The sequence below is a fragment of the Diplotaxodon limnothrissa genome, linkage group LG8, assembly GCF_057381915.1.
Source record: "Diplotaxodon limnothrissa isolate DT_005_m linkage group LG8, D_limnothrissa_male_GT1.1, whole genome shotgun sequence".
In the NCBI taxonomy this organism is placed as follows: domain Eukaryota; kingdom Metazoa; phylum Chordata; class Actinopteri; order Cichliformes; family Cichlidae; genus Diplotaxodon; species Diplotaxodon limnothrissa.
Window position 1 is genome coordinate 30070574 of NC_140603.1, and position 15233 is coordinate 30085806.

Here is a 15233-nt window from a genome sequence, read left to right on the forward strand (position 1 = left end):
AAAAAGAACACACAGGGACTGTAGACACACAAGCAGGCTGTGATGTGTCATTAAGGATATAAAACTGCTTAAAAACTGGCGGTTTGTAAATTCTTCAAGCAGCTTCATGCATCTGATAAACTGACCTTCTCGCTGTGAGGCAGGCAGGAAATAGGACCGAAATGCAGGATTCATATATGGAGAGGAATGAAACTCAAAACAGCAGCTTTGTTGACGGAGCATACTAACACAGGAAGCGTCGTTTCCGTAGTGTAGTGGTTATCACGTTCGCCTTACACGCGAAAGGTCCCCCAGTCCGAAACCGGGCGGAAACATGCTTCTTCTTTGCTTATGCGTCCTGATATAAAAGTGTCTGACTGCAGGCACTGCTTGAACTTGTGGGGTTCTACTGCTGTTTGGGACACAGACAAGAGAAAGTACTCAAATCTGGTTCAGGTCTCTGACATCTGTAACCTTTGGATGCTCGTCTTGCTAAAGAGTTGTCTATGGCCCAAATTTCTGCAAACTCCACAGACTTCACACAAATCAACAAATCTCCAGTCGCTATATTTCCTGAAGATGGAGGCACAGACTAAGCTCTTGGAAATGACTGGCTCTAGGTGGCCTGCACAGGACTTGGGCCTATTTTCAGCCAATGCCCAAGGCAATGAAACAAATGGGCGCTTTAGGCAACAGTTCTGCTGCCAGAGGTTCTGGGGTTCTTAGGGCAGCATATGTTGAGCTGTGCTTGCTTTAGTGAACTCCTAAATGTCCAAAGTTTAAGTGAGCCTAACATGGAGACTACAGTTCAGACTCCTTGCTAGAGTGCGTCTGTCTCTTCTCCATGGCTCCTTTTACTTCAAGGCCATGATAGGAACATGTCACCAAATTTGTCAGAGTGCGAGATTACTCAGTGAGACACATTGGAAAGCCAAACAAGCTGTCTTTCGGGGTTTCCGTAGTGTAGTGGTTATCACGTTCGCCTCACACGCGAAAGGTCCCCGGTCCGAAACCGGGCGGAAACATGGGTCTTTTCCTTCTTTGGTTACAAGGGAATTGATATTCACTCTTTAGACAACTCTGCTTGTCCAGCATTTTCTCTGTTTTACTTGCATCCCTATTGAGAATTAAGTCTCTTGGTTTTGTCTTCTGTAGGTTGTGTGCTAGCCAAACAAAGGACATCAAAGAGCTTGTCAAGAAGAAGATCGGGGCCTTCAGAGGTGGCAAAGGGATTGGAAGTGGGAAGAGTGCAAGAGGAAAAGTTGACTTGAGTCAAGGTGGCTAATGAACGATACAGCAGGAAGCTGAAGTGGAAAGTGCAGCAGAAGAGCATGAGCGAGGTTTGGTGCAGCATGAAGACCATGTGCAGATGAGATCAGCCAACACAAGAGGAGTGGAACTGACTGGGCCACTAACTTGCTCTTCAACTGACTAGATTCTTATGCTAGCGTGTGCTAATGCTAATGTACCTGTGGAGCAAAGTGCTAGAAAGCCAAATGAGGTTCCACTGAGACTTGAACTCAGATCGCTGGATTCAGAGTCCAGAGTGCTAACCATTACACCATGGAACCCTGCCTGAAGCACACAAAAGATCTGTGTCAAACAGGCATAAAAGTGTAGTTCCTGGTAAACCGATGGGGATTTCTACACGGCCAGCCAAATTTTACCTGTCATACCTGCTGCGAATCGCAGCTTGACGTGACCATTGCAGTGCGTCAGAGGTCCTCGTTAGTATAGTGGACAGTATCTCCGCCTGTCACGCGGAAGACCGGGGTTCGATTCCCCGACGGGGAGTGAGCAGTTTCCTTCTCTGTTCTGCCTTTTACCTGCAATGACCACACACACCTTAATCGCACACCAGATCCTAGTCAATCTAATAATCTAGTCCTATAATGGGCTTGAAGAAACATGAATTCCACCTGTGCGCTCACAAGTCGAAAAGGTCTTCTCAGAAAGAGCTCCCATCAGAAGAGATGCTAGTCCAAGAGAACACTGCTTGTGCAGCATTTTCTCTGTTTTACGTGCGTCCCTACTGACAAATAAGTTTCTTGGTCTTGTCTTCTGTAGATTGTGTGCTAGCCAAACAAAGGACATCAAAGAGCTTGTCAACCAGAAGATCAGCTCCCATGACAAGAGATGCAATCTTGAGATCACAATTTGCATTGTCAATACAGCCATAAGTGGGGGAGTGCTTGAAGAATGACACAAATGGGAGTTCCCTCCTTCTCAATAGTCCTACATGATCTGTCATAAAAGTCCACAAATGTAAGAAAGCATTGAAATGCTCCTTTAATTACTACGGGGTACGCAAGCTCAGTTTCCGTAGTGTAGTGGTTATCACGTTCGCCTTACACGCGAAAGGTCCCCGGTCCGAAACCGGGCGGAAGCATGCGTCTTTGCTTATGCGTCCTGATATAAAAGTGTCTGACTGCAGGCACTGCTTGAACTTGTGGGGTTCTACTGCTGTTTGGGACACAGACAAGAGAAAGTACTCAAATCTGGTTCAGGTCTCTGACATCTGTAACCTTTGGATGCTCGTCTTGCTAAAGAGTTGTCTATGGCCCAAATTTCTGCAAACTCCACAGACTTCACACAAATCAACAAATCTCCAGTCGCTATATTTCCTGAAGATGGAGGCACAGACTAAGCTCTTGGAAATGACTGGCTCTAGGTGGCCTGCACAGGACTTGGGCCTATTTTCAGCCAATGCCCAAGGCAATGAAACAAATGGGCGCTTTAGGCAACAGTTCTGCTGCCAGAGGTTCTGGGGTTCTTAGGGCAGCATATGTTGAGCTGTGCTTGCTTTAGTGAACTCCTAAATGTCCAAAGTTTAAGTGAGCCTAACATGGAGACTACAGTTCAGACTCCTTGCTAGAGTGCGTCTGTCTCTTCTCCATGGCTCCTTTTACTTCAAGGCCATGATAGGAACATGTCACCAAATTTGTCAGAGTGCGAGATTACTCAGTGAGACACATTGGAAAGCCAAACAAGCTGTCTTTCGGGGTTTCCGTAGTGTAGTGGTTATCACGTTCGCCTCACACGCGAAAGGTCCCCGGTCCGAAACCGGGCGGAAACATGGGTCTTTTCCTTCTTTGGTTACAAGGGAATTGATATTCACTCTTTAGACAACTCTGCTTGTCCAGCATTTTCTCTGTTTTACTTGCATCCCTATTGAGAATTAAGTCTCTTGGTTTTGTCTTCTGTAGGTTGTGTGCTAGCCAAACAAAGGACATCAAAGAGCTTGTCAAGAAGAAGATCGGGGCCTTCAGAGGTGGCAAAGGGATTGGAAGTGGGAAGAGTGCAAGAGGAAAAGTTGACTTGAGTCAAGGTGGCTAATGAACGATACAGCAGGAAGCTGAAGTGGAAAGTGCAGCAGAAGAGCATGAGCGAGGTTTGGTGCAGCATGAAGACCATGTGCAGATGAGATCAGCCAACACAAGAGGAGTGGAACTGACTGGGCCACTAACTTGCTCTTCAACTGACTAGATTCTTATGCTAGCGTGTGCTAATGCTAATGTACCTGTGGAGCAAAGTGCTAGAAAGCCAAATGAGGTTCCACTGAGACTTGAACTCAGATCGCTGGATTCAGAGTCCAGAGTGCTAACCATTACACCATGGAACCCTGCCTGAAGCACACAAAAGATCTGTGTCAAACAGGCATAAAAGTGTAGTTCCTGGTAAACCGATGGGGATTTCTACACGGCCAGCCAAATTTTACCTGTCATACCTGCTGCGAATCGCAGCTTGACGTGACCATTGCAGTGCTTCAGAGGTCCTCGTTAGTATAGTGGACAGTATCTCCGCCTGTCACGCGGAAGACCGGGGTTCGATTCCCCGACGGGGAGTGAGCAGTTTCCTTCTCTGTTCTGCCTTTTACCTGCAATGACCACACACACCTTAATCGCACACCAGATCCTAGTCAATCTAATAATCTAGTCCTATAATGGGCTTGAAGAAACATGAATTCCACCTGTGCGCTCACAAGTCGAAAAGGTCTTCTCAGAAAGAGCTCCCATCAGAAGAGATGCTAGTCCAAGAGAACACTGCTTGTGCAGCATTTTCTCTGTTTTACGTGCGTCCCTACTGACAAATAAGTTTCTTGGTCTTGTCTTCTGTAGATTGTGTGCTAGCCAAACAAAGGACATCAAAGAGCTTGTCAACCAGAAGATCAGCTCCCATGACAAGAGATGCAATCTTGAGATCACAATTTGCATTGTCAATACAGCCATAAGTGGGGGAGTGCTTGAAGAATGACACAAATGGGAGTTCCCTCCTTCTCAATAGTCCTACATGATCTGTCATAAAAGTCCACAAATGTAAGAAAGCATTGAAATGCTCCTTTAATTACTACGGGGTACGCAAGCTCAGTTTCCGTAGTGTAGTGGTTATCACGTTCGCCTAACACGCGAAAGGTCCCCGGTCCGAAACCGGGCGGAAGCATGCGTCTTTGCTTATGCGTCCTGATATAAAAGTGTCTGACTGCAGGCACTGCTTGAACTTGTGGGGTTCTACTGCTGTTTGGGACACAGACAAGAGAAAGTACTCAAATCTGGTTCAGGTCTCTGACATCTGTAACCTTTGGATGCTCGTCTTGCTAAAGAGTTGTCTATGGCCCAAATTTCTGCAAACTCCACAGACTTCACACAAATCAACAAATCTCCAGTCGCTATATTTCCTGAAGATGGAGGCACAGACTAAGCTCTTGGAAATGACTGGCTCTAGGTGGCCTGCACAGGACTTGGGCCTATTTTCAGCCAATGCCCAAGGCAATGAAACAAATGGGCGCTTTAGGCAACAGTTCTGCTGCCAGAGGTTCTGGGGTTCTTAGGGCAGCATATGTTGAGCTGTGCTTGCTTTAGTGAACTCCTAAATGTCCAAAGTTTAAGTGAGCCTAACATGGAGACTACAGTTCAGACTCCTTGCTAGAGTGCGTCTGTCTCTTCTCCATGGCTCCTTTTACTTCAAGGCCATGATAGGAACATGTCACCAAATTTGTCAGAGTGCGAGATTACTCAGTGAGACACATTGGAAAGCCAAACAAGCTGTCTTTCGGGGTTTCCGTAGTGTAGTGGTTATCACGTTCGCCTCACACGCGAAAGGTCCCCGGTCCGAAACCGGGCGGAAACATGGGTCTTTTCCTTCTTTGGTTACAAGGGAATTGATATTCACTCTTTAGACAACTCTGCTTGTCCAGCATTTTCTCTGTTTTACTTGCATCCCTATTGAGAATTAAGTCTCTTGGTTTTGTCTTCTGTAGGTTGTGTGCTAGCCAAACAAAGGACATCAAAGAGCTTGTCAAGAAGAAGATCGGGGCCTTCAGAGGTGGCAAAGGGATTGGAAGTGGGAAGAGTGCAAGAGGAAAAGTTGACTTGAGTCAAGGTGGCTAATGAACGATACAGCAGGAAGCTGAAGTGTGTGAATGTGTGGATGACAGGTTGTGTAAAGCGCTTTGGGGTCCTTAGGGACTAGAAAAGCGCTATACAAATACAGGCCATTTACCATTTACCATTTGAAGTGGAAAGTGCAGCAGAAGAGCATGAGCGAGGTTTGGTGCAGCATGAAGACCATGTGCAGATGAGATCAGCCAACACAAGAGGAGTGGAACTGACTGGGCCACTAACTTGCTCTTCAACTGACTAGATTCTTATGCTAGCGTGTGCTAATGCTAATGTACCTGTGGAGCAAAGTGCTAGAAAGCCAAATGAGGTTCCACTGAGACTTGAACTCAGATCGCTGGATTCAGAGTCCAGAGTGCTAACCATTACACCATGGAACCCTGCCTGAAGCACACAAAAGATCTGTGTCAAACAGGCATAAAAGTGTAGTTCCTGGTAAACCGATGGGGATTTCTACACGGCCAGCCAAATTTTACCTGTCATACCTGCTGCGAATCGCAGCTTGACGTGACCATTGCAGTGCTTCAGAGGTCCTCGTTAGTATAGTGGACAGTATCTCCGCCTGTCACGCGGAAGACCGGGGTTCGATTCCCCGACGGGGAGTGAGCAGTTTCCTTCTCTGTTCTGCCTTTTACCTGCAATGACCACACACACCTTAATCGCACACCAGAGCCTAGTCAATCTAATAATCTAGTCCTATAATGGGCTTGAAGAAACATGAATTCCACCTGTGCGCTCACAAGTCGAAAAGGTCTTCTCAGAAAGAGCTCCCATCAGAAGAGATGCTAGTCCAAGAGAACACTGCTTGTGCAGCATTTTCTCTGTTTTACGTGCGTCCCTACTGACAAATAAGTTTCTTGGTCTTGTCTTCTGTAGATTGTGTGCTAGCCAAACAAAGGACATCAAAGAGCTTGTCAACCAGAAGATCAGCTCCCATGACAAGAGATGCAATCTTGAGATCACAATTTGCATTGTCAATACAGCCATAAGTGGGGGAGTGCTTGAAGAATGACACAAATGGGAGTTCCCTCCTTCTCAATAGTCCTACATGATCTGTCATAAAAGTCCACAAATGTAAGAAAGCATTGAAATGCTCCTTTAATTACTACGGGGTACGCAAGCTCAGTTTCCGTAGTGTAGTGGTTATCACGTTCGCCTAACACGCGAAAGGTCCCCGGTCCGAAACCGGGCGGAAGCATGCGTCTTTGCTTATGCGTCCTGATATAAAAGTGTCTGACTGCAGGCACTGCTTGAACTTGTGGGGTTCTACTGCTGTTTGGGACACAGACAAGAGAAAGTACTCAAATCTGGTTCAGGTCTCTGACATCTGTAACCTTTGGATGCTCGTCTTGCTAAAGAGTTGTCTATGGCCCAAATTTCTGCAAACTCCACAGACTTCACACAAATCAACAAATCTCCAGTCGCTATATTTCCTGAAGATGGAGGCACAGACTAAGCTCTTGGAAATGACTGGCTCTAGGTGGCCTGCACAGGACTTGGGCCTATTTTCAGCCAATGCCCAAGGCAATGAAACAAATGGGCGCTTTAGGCAACAGTTCTGCTGCCAGAGGTTCTGGGGTTCTTAGGGCAGCATATGTTGAGCTGTGCTTGCTTTAGTGAACTCCTAAATGTCCAAAGTTTAAGTGAGCCTAACATGGAGACTACAGTTCAGACTCCTTGCTAGAGTGCGTCTGTCTCTTCTCCATGGCTCCTTTTACTTCAAGGCCATGATAGGAACATGTCACCAAATTTGTCAGAGTGCGAGATTACTCAGTGAGACACATTGGAAAGCCAAACAAGCTGTCTTTCGGGGTTTCCGTAGTGTAGTGGTTATCACGTTCGCCTCACACGCGAAAGGTCCCCGGTCCGAAACCGGGCGGAAACATGGGTCTTTTCCTTCTTTGGTTACAAGGGAATTGATATTCACTCTTTAGACAACTCTGCTTGTCCAGCATTTTCTCTGTTTTACTTGCATCCCTATTGAGAATTAAGTCTCTTGGTTTTGTCTTCTGTAGGTTGTGTGCTAGCCAAACAAAGGACATCAAAGAGCTTGTCAAGAAGAAGATCGGGGCCTTCAGAGGTGGCAAAGGGATTGGAAGTGGGAAGAGTGCAAGAGGAAAAGTTGACTTGAGTCAAGGTGGCTAATGAACGATACAGCAGGAAGCTGAAGTGGAAAGTGCAGCAGAAGAGCATGAGCGAGGTTTGGTGCAGCATGAAGACCATGTGCAGATGAGATCAGCCAACACAAGAGGAGTGGAACTGACTGGGCCACTAACTTGCTCTTCAACTGACTAGATTCTTATGCTAGCGTGTGCTAATGCTAATGTACCTGTGGAGCAAAGTGCTAGAAAGCCAAATGAGGTTCCACTGAGACTTGAACTCAGATCGCTGGATTCAGAGTCCAGAGTGCTAACCATTACACCATGGAACCCTGCCTGAAGCACACAAAAGATCTGTGTCAAACAGGCATAAAAGTGTAGTTCCTGGTAAACCGATGGGGATTTCTACACGGCCAGCCAAATTTTACCTGTCATACCTGCTGCGAATCGCAGCTTGACGTGACCATTGCAGTGCTTCAGAGGTCCACGTTAGTATAGTGGACAGTATCTCCGCCTGTCACGCGGAAGACCGGGGTTCGATTCCCCGACGGGGAGTGAGCAGTTTCCTTCTCTGTTCTGCCTTTTACCTGCAATGACCACACACACCTTAATCGCACACCAGATCCTAGTCAATCTAATAATCTAGTCCTATAATGGGCTTGAAGAAACATGAATTCCACCTGTGCGCTCACAAGTCGAAAAGGTCTTCTCAGAAAGCGCTCCCATCAGAAGAGATGCTAGTCCAAGAGAACACTGCTTGTGCAGCATTTTCTCTGTTTTACGTGCGTCCCTACTGACAAATAAGTTTCTTGGTCTTGTCTTCTGTAGATTGTGTGCTAGCCAAACAAAGGACATCAAAGAGCTTGTCAACCAGAAGATCAGCTCCCATGACAAGAGATGCAATCTTGAGATCACAATTTGCATTGTCAATACAGCCATAAGTGGGGGAGTGCTTGAAGAATGACACAAATGGGAGTTCCCTCCTTCTCAATAGTCCTACATGATCTGTCATAAAAGTCCACAAATGTAAGAAAGCATTGAAATGCTCCTTTAATTACTACGGGGTACGCAAGCTCAGTTTCCGTAGTGTAGTGGTTATCACGTTCGCCTAACACGCGAAAGGTCCCCGGTCCGAAACCGGGCGGAAGCATGCGTCTTTGCTTATGCGTCCTGATATAAAAGTGTCTGACTGCAGGCACTGCTTGAACTTGTGGGGTTCTACTGCTGTTTGGGACACAGACAAGAGAAAGTACTCAAATCTGGTTCAGGTCTCTGACATCTGTAACCTTTGGATGCTCGTCTTGCTAAAGAGTTGTCTATGGCCCAAATTTCTGCAAACTCCACAGACTTCACACAAATCAACAAATCTCCAGTCGCTATATTTCCTGAAGATGGAGGCACAGACTAAGCTCTTGGAAATGACTGGCTCTAGGTGGCCTGCACAGGACTTGGGCCTATTTTCAGCCAATGCCCAAGGCAATGAAACAAATGGGCGCTTTAGGCAACAGTTCTGCTGCCAGAGGTTCTGGGGTTCTTAGGGCAGCATATGTTGAGCTGTGCTTGCTTTAGTGAACTCCTAAATGTCCAAAGTTTAAGTGAGCCTAACATGGAGACTACAGTTCAGACTCCTTGCTAGAGTGCGTCTGTCTCTTCTCCATGGCTCCTTTTACTTCAAGGCCATGATAGGAACATGTCACCAAATTTGTCAGAGTGCGAGATTACTCAGTGAGACACATTGGAAAGCCAAACAAGCTGTCTTTCGGGGTTTCCGTAGTGTAGTGGTTATCACGTTCGCCTCACACGCGAAAGGTCCCCGGTCCGAAACCGGGCGGAAACATGGGTCTTTTCCTTCTTTGGTTACAAGGGAATTGATATTCACTCTTTAGACAACTCTGCTTGTCCAGCATTTTCTCTGTTTTACTTGCATCCCTATTGAGAATTAAGTCTCTTGGTTTTGTCTTCTGTAGGTTGTGTGCTAGCCAAACAAAGGACATCAAAGAGCTTGTCAAGAAGAAGATCGGGGCCTTCAGAGGTGGCAAAGGGATTGGAAGTGGGAAGAGTGCAAGAGGAAAAGTTGACTTGAGTCAAGGTGGCTAATGAACGATACAGCAGGAAGCTGAAGTGGAAAGTGCAGCAGAAGAGCATGAGCGAGGTTTGGTGCAGCATGAAGACCATGTGCAGATGAGATCAGCCAACACAAGAGGAGTGGAACTGACTGGGCCACTAACTTGCTCTTCAACTGACTAGATTCTTATGCTAGCGTGTGCTAATGCTAATGTACCTGTGGAGCAAAGTGCTAGAAAGCCAAATGAGGTTCCACTGAGACTTGAACTCAGATCGCTGGATTCAGAGTCCAGAGTGCTAACCATTACACCATGGAACCCTGCCTGAAGCACACAAAAGATCTGTGTCAAACAGGCATAAAAGTGTAGTTCCTGGTAAACCGATGGGGATTTCTACACGGCCAGCCAAATTTTACCTGTCATACCTGCTGCGAATCGCAGCTTGACGTGACCATTGCAGTGCGTCAGAGGTCCTCGTTAGTATAGTGGACAGTATCTCCGCCTGTCACGCGGAAGACCGGGGTTCGATTCCCCGACGGGGAGTGAGCAGTTTCCTTCTCTGTTCTGCCTTTTACCTGCAATGACCACACACACCTTAATCGCACACCAGATCCTAGTCAATCTAATAATCTAGTCCTATAATGGGCTTGAAGAAACATGAATTCCACCTGTGCGCTCACAAGTCGAAAAGGTCTTCTCAGAAAGAGCTCCCATCAGAAGAGATGCTAGTCCAAGAGAACACTGCTTGTGCAGCATTTTCTCTGTTTTACGTGCGTCCCTACTGACAAATAAGTTTCTTGGTCTTGTCTTCTGTAGATTGTGTGCTAGCCAAACAAAGGACATCAAAGAGCTTGTCAACCAGAAGATCAGCTCCCATGACAAGAGATGCAATCTTGAGATCACAATTTGCATTGTCAATACAGCCATAAGTGGGGGAGTGCTTGAAGAATGACACAAATGGGAGTTCCCTCCTTCTCAATAGTCCTACATGATCTGTCATAAAAGTCCACAAATGTAAGAAAGCATTGAAATGCTCCTTTAATTACTACGGGGTACGCAAGCTCAGTTTCCGTAGTGTAGTGGTTATCACGTTCGCCTAACACGCGAAAGGTCCCCGGTCCGAAACCGGGCGGAAGCATGCGTCTTTGCTTATGCGTCCTGATATAAAAGTGTCTGACTGCAGGCACTGCTTGAACTTGTGGGGTTCTACTGCTGTTTGGGACACAGACAAGAGAAAGTACTCAAATCTGGTTCAGGTCTCTGACATCTGTAACCTTTGGATGCTCGTCTTGCTAAAGAGTTGTCTATGGCCCAAATTTCTGCAAACTCCACAGACTTCACACAAATCAACAAATCTCCAGTCGCTATATTTCCTGAAGATGGAGGCACAGACTAAGCTCTTGGAAATGACTGGCTCTAGGTGGCCTGCACAGGACTTGGGCCTATTTTCAGCCAATGCCCAAGGCAATGAAACAAATGGGCGCTTTAGGCAACAGTTCTGCTGCCAGAGGTTCTGGGGTTCTTAGGGCAGCATATGTTGAGCTGTGCTTGCTTTAGTGAACTCCTAAATGTCCAAAGTTTAAGTGAGCCTAACATGGAGACTACAGTTCAGACTCCTTGCTAGAGTGCGTCTGTCTCTTCTCCATGGCTCCTTTTACTTCAAGGCCATGATAGGAACATGTCACCAAATTTGTCAGAGTGCGAGATTACTCAGTGAGACACATTGGAAAGCCAAACAAGCTGTCTTTCGGGGTTTCCGTAGTGTAGTGGTTATCACGTTCGCCTCACACGCGAAAGGTCCCCGGTCCGAAACCGGGCGGAAACATGGGTCTTTTCCTTCTTTGGTTACAAGGGAATTGATATTCACTCTTTAGACAACTCTGCTTGTCCAGCATTTTCTCTGTTTTACTTGCATCCCTATTGAGAATTAAGTCTCTTGGTTTTGTCTTCTGTAGGTTGTGTGCTAGCCAAACAAAGGACATCAAAGAGCTTGTCAAGAAGAAGATCGGGGCCTTCAGAGGTGGCAAAGGGATTGGAAGTGGGAAGAGTGCAAGAGGAAAAGTTGACTTGAGTCAAGGTGGCTAATGAACGATACAGCAGGAAGCTGAAGTGGAAAGTGCAGCAGAAGAGCATGAGCGAGGTTTGGTGCAGCATGAAGACCATGTGCAGATGAGATCAGCCAACACAAGAGGAGTGGAACTGACTGGGCCACTAACTTGCTCTTCAACTGACTAGATTCTTATGCTAGCGTGTGCTAATGCTAATGTACCTGTGGAGCAAAGTGCTAGAAAGCCAAATGAGGTTCCACTGAGACTTGAACTCAGATCGCTGGATTCAGAGTCCAGAGTGCTAACCATTACACCATGGAACCCTGCCTGAAGCACACAAAAGATCTGTGTCAAACAGGCATAAAAGTGTAGTTCCTGGTAAACCGATGGGGATTTCTACACGGCCAGCCAAATTTTACCTGTCATACCTGCTGCGAATCGCAGCTTGACGTGACCATTGCAGTGCGTCAGAGGTCCTCGTTAGTATAGTGGACAGTATCTCCGCCTGTCACGCGGAAGACCGGGGTTCGATTCCCCGACGGGGAGTGAGCAGTTTCCTTCTCTGTTCTGCCTTTTACCTGCAATGACCACACACACCTTAATCGCACACCAGATCCTAGTCAATCTAATAATCTAGTCCTATAATGGGCTTGAAGAAACATGAATTCCACCTGTGCGCTCACAAGTCGAAAAGGTCTTCTCAGAAAGAGCTCCCATCAGAAGAGATGCTAGTCCAAGAGAACACTGCTTGTGCAGCATTTTCTCTGTTTTACGTGCGTCCCTACTGACAAATAAGTTTCTTGGTCTTGTCTTCTGTAGATTGTGTGCTAGCCAAACAAAGGACATCAAAGAGCTTGTCAACCAGAAGATCAGCTCCCATGACAAGAGATGCAATCTTGAGATCACAATTTGCATTGTCAATACAGCCATAAGTGGGGGAGTGCTTGAAGAATGACACAAATGGGAGTTCCCTCCTTCTCAATAGTCCTACATGATCTGTCATAAAAGTCCACAAATGTAAGAAAGCATTGAAATGCTCCTTTAATTACTACGGGGTACGCAAGCTCAGTTTCCGTAGTGTAGTGGTTATCACGTTCGCCTAACACGCGAAAGGTCCCCGGTCCGAAACCGGGCGGAAGCATGCGTCTTTGCTTATGCGTCCTGATATAAAAGTGTCTGACTGCAGGCACTGCTTGAACTTGTGGGGTTCTACTGCTGTTTGGGACACAGACAAGAGAAAGTACTCAAATCTGGTTCAGGTCTCTGACATCTGTAACCTTTGGATGCTCGTCTTGCTAAAGAGTTGTCTATGGCCCAAATTTCTGCAAACTCCACAGACTTCACACAAATCAACAAATCTCCAGTCGCTATATTTCCTGAAGATGGAGGCACAGACTAAGCTCTTGGAAATGACTGGCTCTAGGTGGCCTGCACAGGACTTGGGCCTATTTTCAGCCAATGCCCAAGGCAATGAAACAAATGGGCGCTTTAGGCAACAGTTCTGCTGCCAGAGGTTCTGGGGTTCTTAGGGCAGCATATGTTGAGCTGTGCTTGCTTTAGTGAACTCCTAAATGTCCAAAGTTTAAGTGAGCCTAACATGGAGACTACAGTTCAGACTCCTTGCTAGAGTGCGTCTGTCTCTTCTCCATGGCTCCTTTTACTTCAAGGCCATGATAGGAACATGTCACCAAATTTGTCAGAGTGCGAGATTACTCAGTGAGACACATTGGAAAGCCAAACAAGCTGTCTTTCGGGGTTTCCGTAGTGTAGTGGTTATCACGTTCGCCTCACACGCGAAAGGTCCCCGGTCCGAAACCGGGCGGAAACATGGGTCTTTTCCTTCTTTGGTTACAAGGGAATTGATATTCACTCTTTAGACAACTCTGCTTGTCCAGCATTTTCTCTGTTTTACTTGCATCCCTATTGAGAATTAAGTCTCTTGGTTTTGTCTTCTGTAGGTTGTGTGCTAGCCAAACAAAGGACATCAAAGAGCTTGTCAAGAAGAAGATCGGGGCCTTCAGAGGTGGCAAAGGGATTGGAAGTGGGAAGAGTGCAAGAGGAAAAGTTGACTTGAGTCAAGGTGGCTAATGAACGATACAGCAGGAAGCTGAAGTGGAAAGTGCAGCAGAAGAGCATGAGCGAGGTTTGGTGCAGCATGAAGACCATGTGCAGATGAGATCAGCCAACACAAGAGGAGTGGAACTGACTGGGCCACTAACTTGCTCTTCAACTGACTAGATTCTTATGCTAGCGTGTGCTAATGCTAATGTACCTGTGGAGCAAAGTGCTAGAAAGCCAAATGAGGTTCCACTGAGACTTGAACTCAGATCGCTGGATTCAGAGTCCAGAGTGCTAACCATTACACCATGGAACCCTGCCTGAAGCACACAAAAGATCTGTGTCAAACAGGCATAAAAGTGTAGTTCCTGGTAAACCGATGGGGATTTCTACACGGCCAGCCAAATTTTACCTGTCATACCTGCTGCGAATCGCAGCTTGACGTGACCATTGCAGTGCTTCAGAGGTCCTCGTTAGTATAGTGGACAGTATCTCCGCCTGTCACGCGGAAGACCGGGGTTCGATTCCCCGACGGGGAGTGAGCAGTTTCCTTCTCTGTTCTGCCTTTTACCTGCAATGACCACACACACCTTAATCGCACACCAGATCCTAGTCAATCTAATAATCTAGTCCTATAATGGGCTTGAAGAAACATGAATTCCACCTGTGCGCTCACAAGTCGAAAAGGTCTTCTCAGAAAGAGCTCCCATCAGAAGAGATGCTAGTCCAAGAGAACACTGCTTGTGCAGCATTTTCTCTGTTTTACGTGCGTCCCTACTGACAAATAAGTTTCTTGGTCTTGTCTTCTGTAGATTGTGTGCTAGCCAAACAAAGGACATCAAAGAGCTTGTCAACCAGAAGATCAGCTCCCATGACAAGAGATGCAATCTTGAGATCACAATTTGCATTGTCAATACAGCCATAAGTGGGGGAGTGCTTGAAGAATGACACAAATGGGAGTTCCCTCCTTCTCAATAGTCCTACATGATCTGTCATAAAAGTCCACAAATGTAAGAAAGCATTGAAATGCTCCTTTAATTACTACGGGGTACGCAAGCTCAGTTTCCGTAGTGTAGTGGTTATCACGTTCGCCTAACACGCGAAAGGTCCCCGGTCCGAAACCGGGCGGAAGCACGCGTCTTTGCTTATGCGTCCTGATATAAAAGTGTCTGACTGCAGGCACTGCTTGAACTTGTGGGGTTCTACTGCTGTTTGGGACACAGACAAGAGAAAGTACTCAAATCTGGTTCAGGTCTCTGACATCTGTAACCTTTGGATGCTCGTCTTGCTAAAGAGTTGTCTATGGCCCAAATTTCTGCAAACTCCACAGACTTCACACAAATCAACAAATCTCCAGTCGCTATATTTCCTGAAGATGGAGGCACAGACTAAGCTCTTGGAAATGACTGGCTCTAGGTGGCCTGCACAGGACTTGGGCCTATTTTCAGCCAATGCCCAAGGCAATGAAACAAATGGGCGCTTTAGGCAACAGTTCTGCTGCCAGAGGTTCTGGGGTTCTTAGGGCAGCATATGTTGAGCTGTGCTTGCTTTAGTGAACTCCTAAATGTCCAAAGTTTAAGTGAGCCTAAC

The 15233-nt window shown here is 46.5% G+C and overlaps 28 non-coding genes across 28 annotated transcripts; 21 read left to right on the top strand and 7 right to left on the bottom strand.

The window, feature by feature from the left end:
- Positions 1-240: 240 nt before the first annotated feature.
- trnav-uac (transfer RNA valine (anticodon UAC)) lies at positions 241-314 on the top strand. Its single transcript has one exon. It is a non-coding gene; the product is annotated as a tRNA-Val (tRNA).
- Positions 315-931: 617 nt separating this feature from the next.
- On the top strand, positions 932-1004 carry trnav-cac (transfer RNA valine (anticodon CAC)). The gene has a single exon. It is a non-coding gene; the product is annotated as a tRNA-Val (tRNA).
- A 474-nt stretch (positions 1005-1478) lies between these two features.
- Positions 1479-1550, bottom strand: trnaq-cug (transfer RNA glutamine (anticodon CUG)). The gene has a single exon. It is a non-coding gene; the product is annotated as a tRNA-Gln (tRNA).
- Positions 1551-1701: 151 nt separating this feature from the next.
- On the top strand, positions 1702-1773 carry trnad-guc (transfer RNA aspartic acid (anticodon GUC)). The gene has a single exon. It is a non-coding gene; the product is annotated as a tRNA-Asp (tRNA).
- Positions 1774-2295: 522 nt separating this feature from the next.
- trnav-uac (transfer RNA valine (anticodon UAC)) lies at positions 2296-2368 on the top strand. Its single transcript has one exon. It is a non-coding gene; the product is annotated as a tRNA-Val (tRNA).
- A 614-nt stretch (positions 2369-2982) lies between these two features.
- On the top strand, positions 2983-3055 carry trnav-cac (transfer RNA valine (anticodon CAC)). The gene has a single exon. It is a non-coding gene; the product is annotated as a tRNA-Val (tRNA).
- A 474-nt stretch (positions 3056-3529) lies between these two features.
- Positions 3530-3601, bottom strand: trnaq-cug (transfer RNA glutamine (anticodon CUG)). Its single transcript has one exon. It is a non-coding gene; the product is annotated as a tRNA-Gln (tRNA).
- Positions 3602-3752: 151 nt separating this feature from the next.
- trnad-guc (transfer RNA aspartic acid (anticodon GUC)) lies at positions 3753-3824 on the top strand. The gene has a single exon. It is a non-coding gene; the product is annotated as a tRNA-Asp (tRNA).
- A 522-nt stretch (positions 3825-4346) lies between these two features.
- trnav-aac (transfer RNA valine (anticodon AAC)) lies at positions 4347-4419 on the top strand. The gene has a single exon. It is a non-coding gene; the product is annotated as a tRNA-Val (tRNA).
- A 614-nt stretch (positions 4420-5033) lies between these two features.
- trnav-cac (transfer RNA valine (anticodon CAC)) lies at positions 5034-5106 on the top strand. The gene has a single exon. It is a non-coding gene; the product is annotated as a tRNA-Val (tRNA).
- Positions 5107-5683: 577 nt separating this feature from the next.
- Positions 5684-5755, bottom strand: trnaq-cug (transfer RNA glutamine (anticodon CUG)). Its single transcript has one exon. It is a non-coding gene; the product is annotated as a tRNA-Gln (tRNA).
- A 151-nt stretch (positions 5756-5906) lies between these two features.
- Positions 5907-5978, top strand: trnad-guc (transfer RNA aspartic acid (anticodon GUC)). The gene has a single exon. It is a non-coding gene; the product is annotated as a tRNA-Asp (tRNA).
- A 522-nt stretch (positions 5979-6500) lies between these two features.
- Positions 6501-6573, top strand: trnav-aac (transfer RNA valine (anticodon AAC)). The gene has a single exon. It is a non-coding gene; the product is annotated as a tRNA-Val (tRNA).
- A 614-nt stretch (positions 6574-7187) lies between these two features.
- Positions 7188-7260, top strand: trnav-cac (transfer RNA valine (anticodon CAC)). The gene has a single exon. It is a non-coding gene; the product is annotated as a tRNA-Val (tRNA).
- A 474-nt stretch (positions 7261-7734) lies between these two features.
- trnaq-cug (transfer RNA glutamine (anticodon CUG)) lies at positions 7735-7806 on the bottom strand. Its single transcript has one exon. It is a non-coding gene; the product is annotated as a tRNA-Gln (tRNA).
- A 745-nt stretch (positions 7807-8551) lies between these two features.
- On the top strand, positions 8552-8624 carry trnav-aac (transfer RNA valine (anticodon AAC)). The gene has a single exon. It is a non-coding gene; the product is annotated as a tRNA-Val (tRNA).
- A 614-nt stretch (positions 8625-9238) lies between these two features.
- trnav-cac (transfer RNA valine (anticodon CAC)) lies at positions 9239-9311 on the top strand. Its single transcript has one exon. It is a non-coding gene; the product is annotated as a tRNA-Val (tRNA).
- A 474-nt stretch (positions 9312-9785) lies between these two features.
- Positions 9786-9857, bottom strand: trnaq-cug (transfer RNA glutamine (anticodon CUG)). Its single transcript has one exon. It is a non-coding gene; the product is annotated as a tRNA-Gln (tRNA).
- Positions 9858-10008: 151 nt separating this feature from the next.
- Positions 10009-10080, top strand: trnad-guc (transfer RNA aspartic acid (anticodon GUC)). Its single transcript has one exon. It is a non-coding gene; the product is annotated as a tRNA-Asp (tRNA).
- A 522-nt stretch (positions 10081-10602) lies between these two features.
- Positions 10603-10675, top strand: trnav-aac (transfer RNA valine (anticodon AAC)). Its single transcript has one exon. It is a non-coding gene; the product is annotated as a tRNA-Val (tRNA).
- A 614-nt stretch (positions 10676-11289) lies between these two features.
- On the top strand, positions 11290-11362 carry trnav-cac (transfer RNA valine (anticodon CAC)). The gene has a single exon. It is a non-coding gene; the product is annotated as a tRNA-Val (tRNA).
- A 474-nt stretch (positions 11363-11836) lies between these two features.
- On the bottom strand, positions 11837-11908 carry trnaq-cug (transfer RNA glutamine (anticodon CUG)). The gene has a single exon. It is a non-coding gene; the product is annotated as a tRNA-Gln (tRNA).
- A 151-nt stretch (positions 11909-12059) lies between these two features.
- trnad-guc (transfer RNA aspartic acid (anticodon GUC)) lies at positions 12060-12131 on the top strand. The gene has a single exon. It is a non-coding gene; the product is annotated as a tRNA-Asp (tRNA).
- A 522-nt stretch (positions 12132-12653) lies between these two features.
- Positions 12654-12726, top strand: trnav-aac (transfer RNA valine (anticodon AAC)). Its single transcript has one exon. It is a non-coding gene; the product is annotated as a tRNA-Val (tRNA).
- Positions 12727-13340: 614 nt separating this feature from the next.
- trnav-cac (transfer RNA valine (anticodon CAC)) lies at positions 13341-13413 on the top strand. Its single transcript has one exon. It is a non-coding gene; the product is annotated as a tRNA-Val (tRNA).
- Positions 13414-13887: 474 nt separating this feature from the next.
- trnaq-cug (transfer RNA glutamine (anticodon CUG)) lies at positions 13888-13959 on the bottom strand. Its single transcript has one exon. It is a non-coding gene; the product is annotated as a tRNA-Gln (tRNA).
- A 151-nt stretch (positions 13960-14110) lies between these two features.
- Positions 14111-14182, top strand: trnad-guc (transfer RNA aspartic acid (anticodon GUC)). Its single transcript has one exon. It is a non-coding gene; the product is annotated as a tRNA-Asp (tRNA).
- Positions 14183-14704: 522 nt separating this feature from the next.
- Positions 14705-14777, top strand: trnav-aac (transfer RNA valine (anticodon AAC)). The gene has a single exon. It is a non-coding gene; the product is annotated as a tRNA-Val (tRNA).
- Positions 14778-15233: the final 456 nt, after the last annotated feature.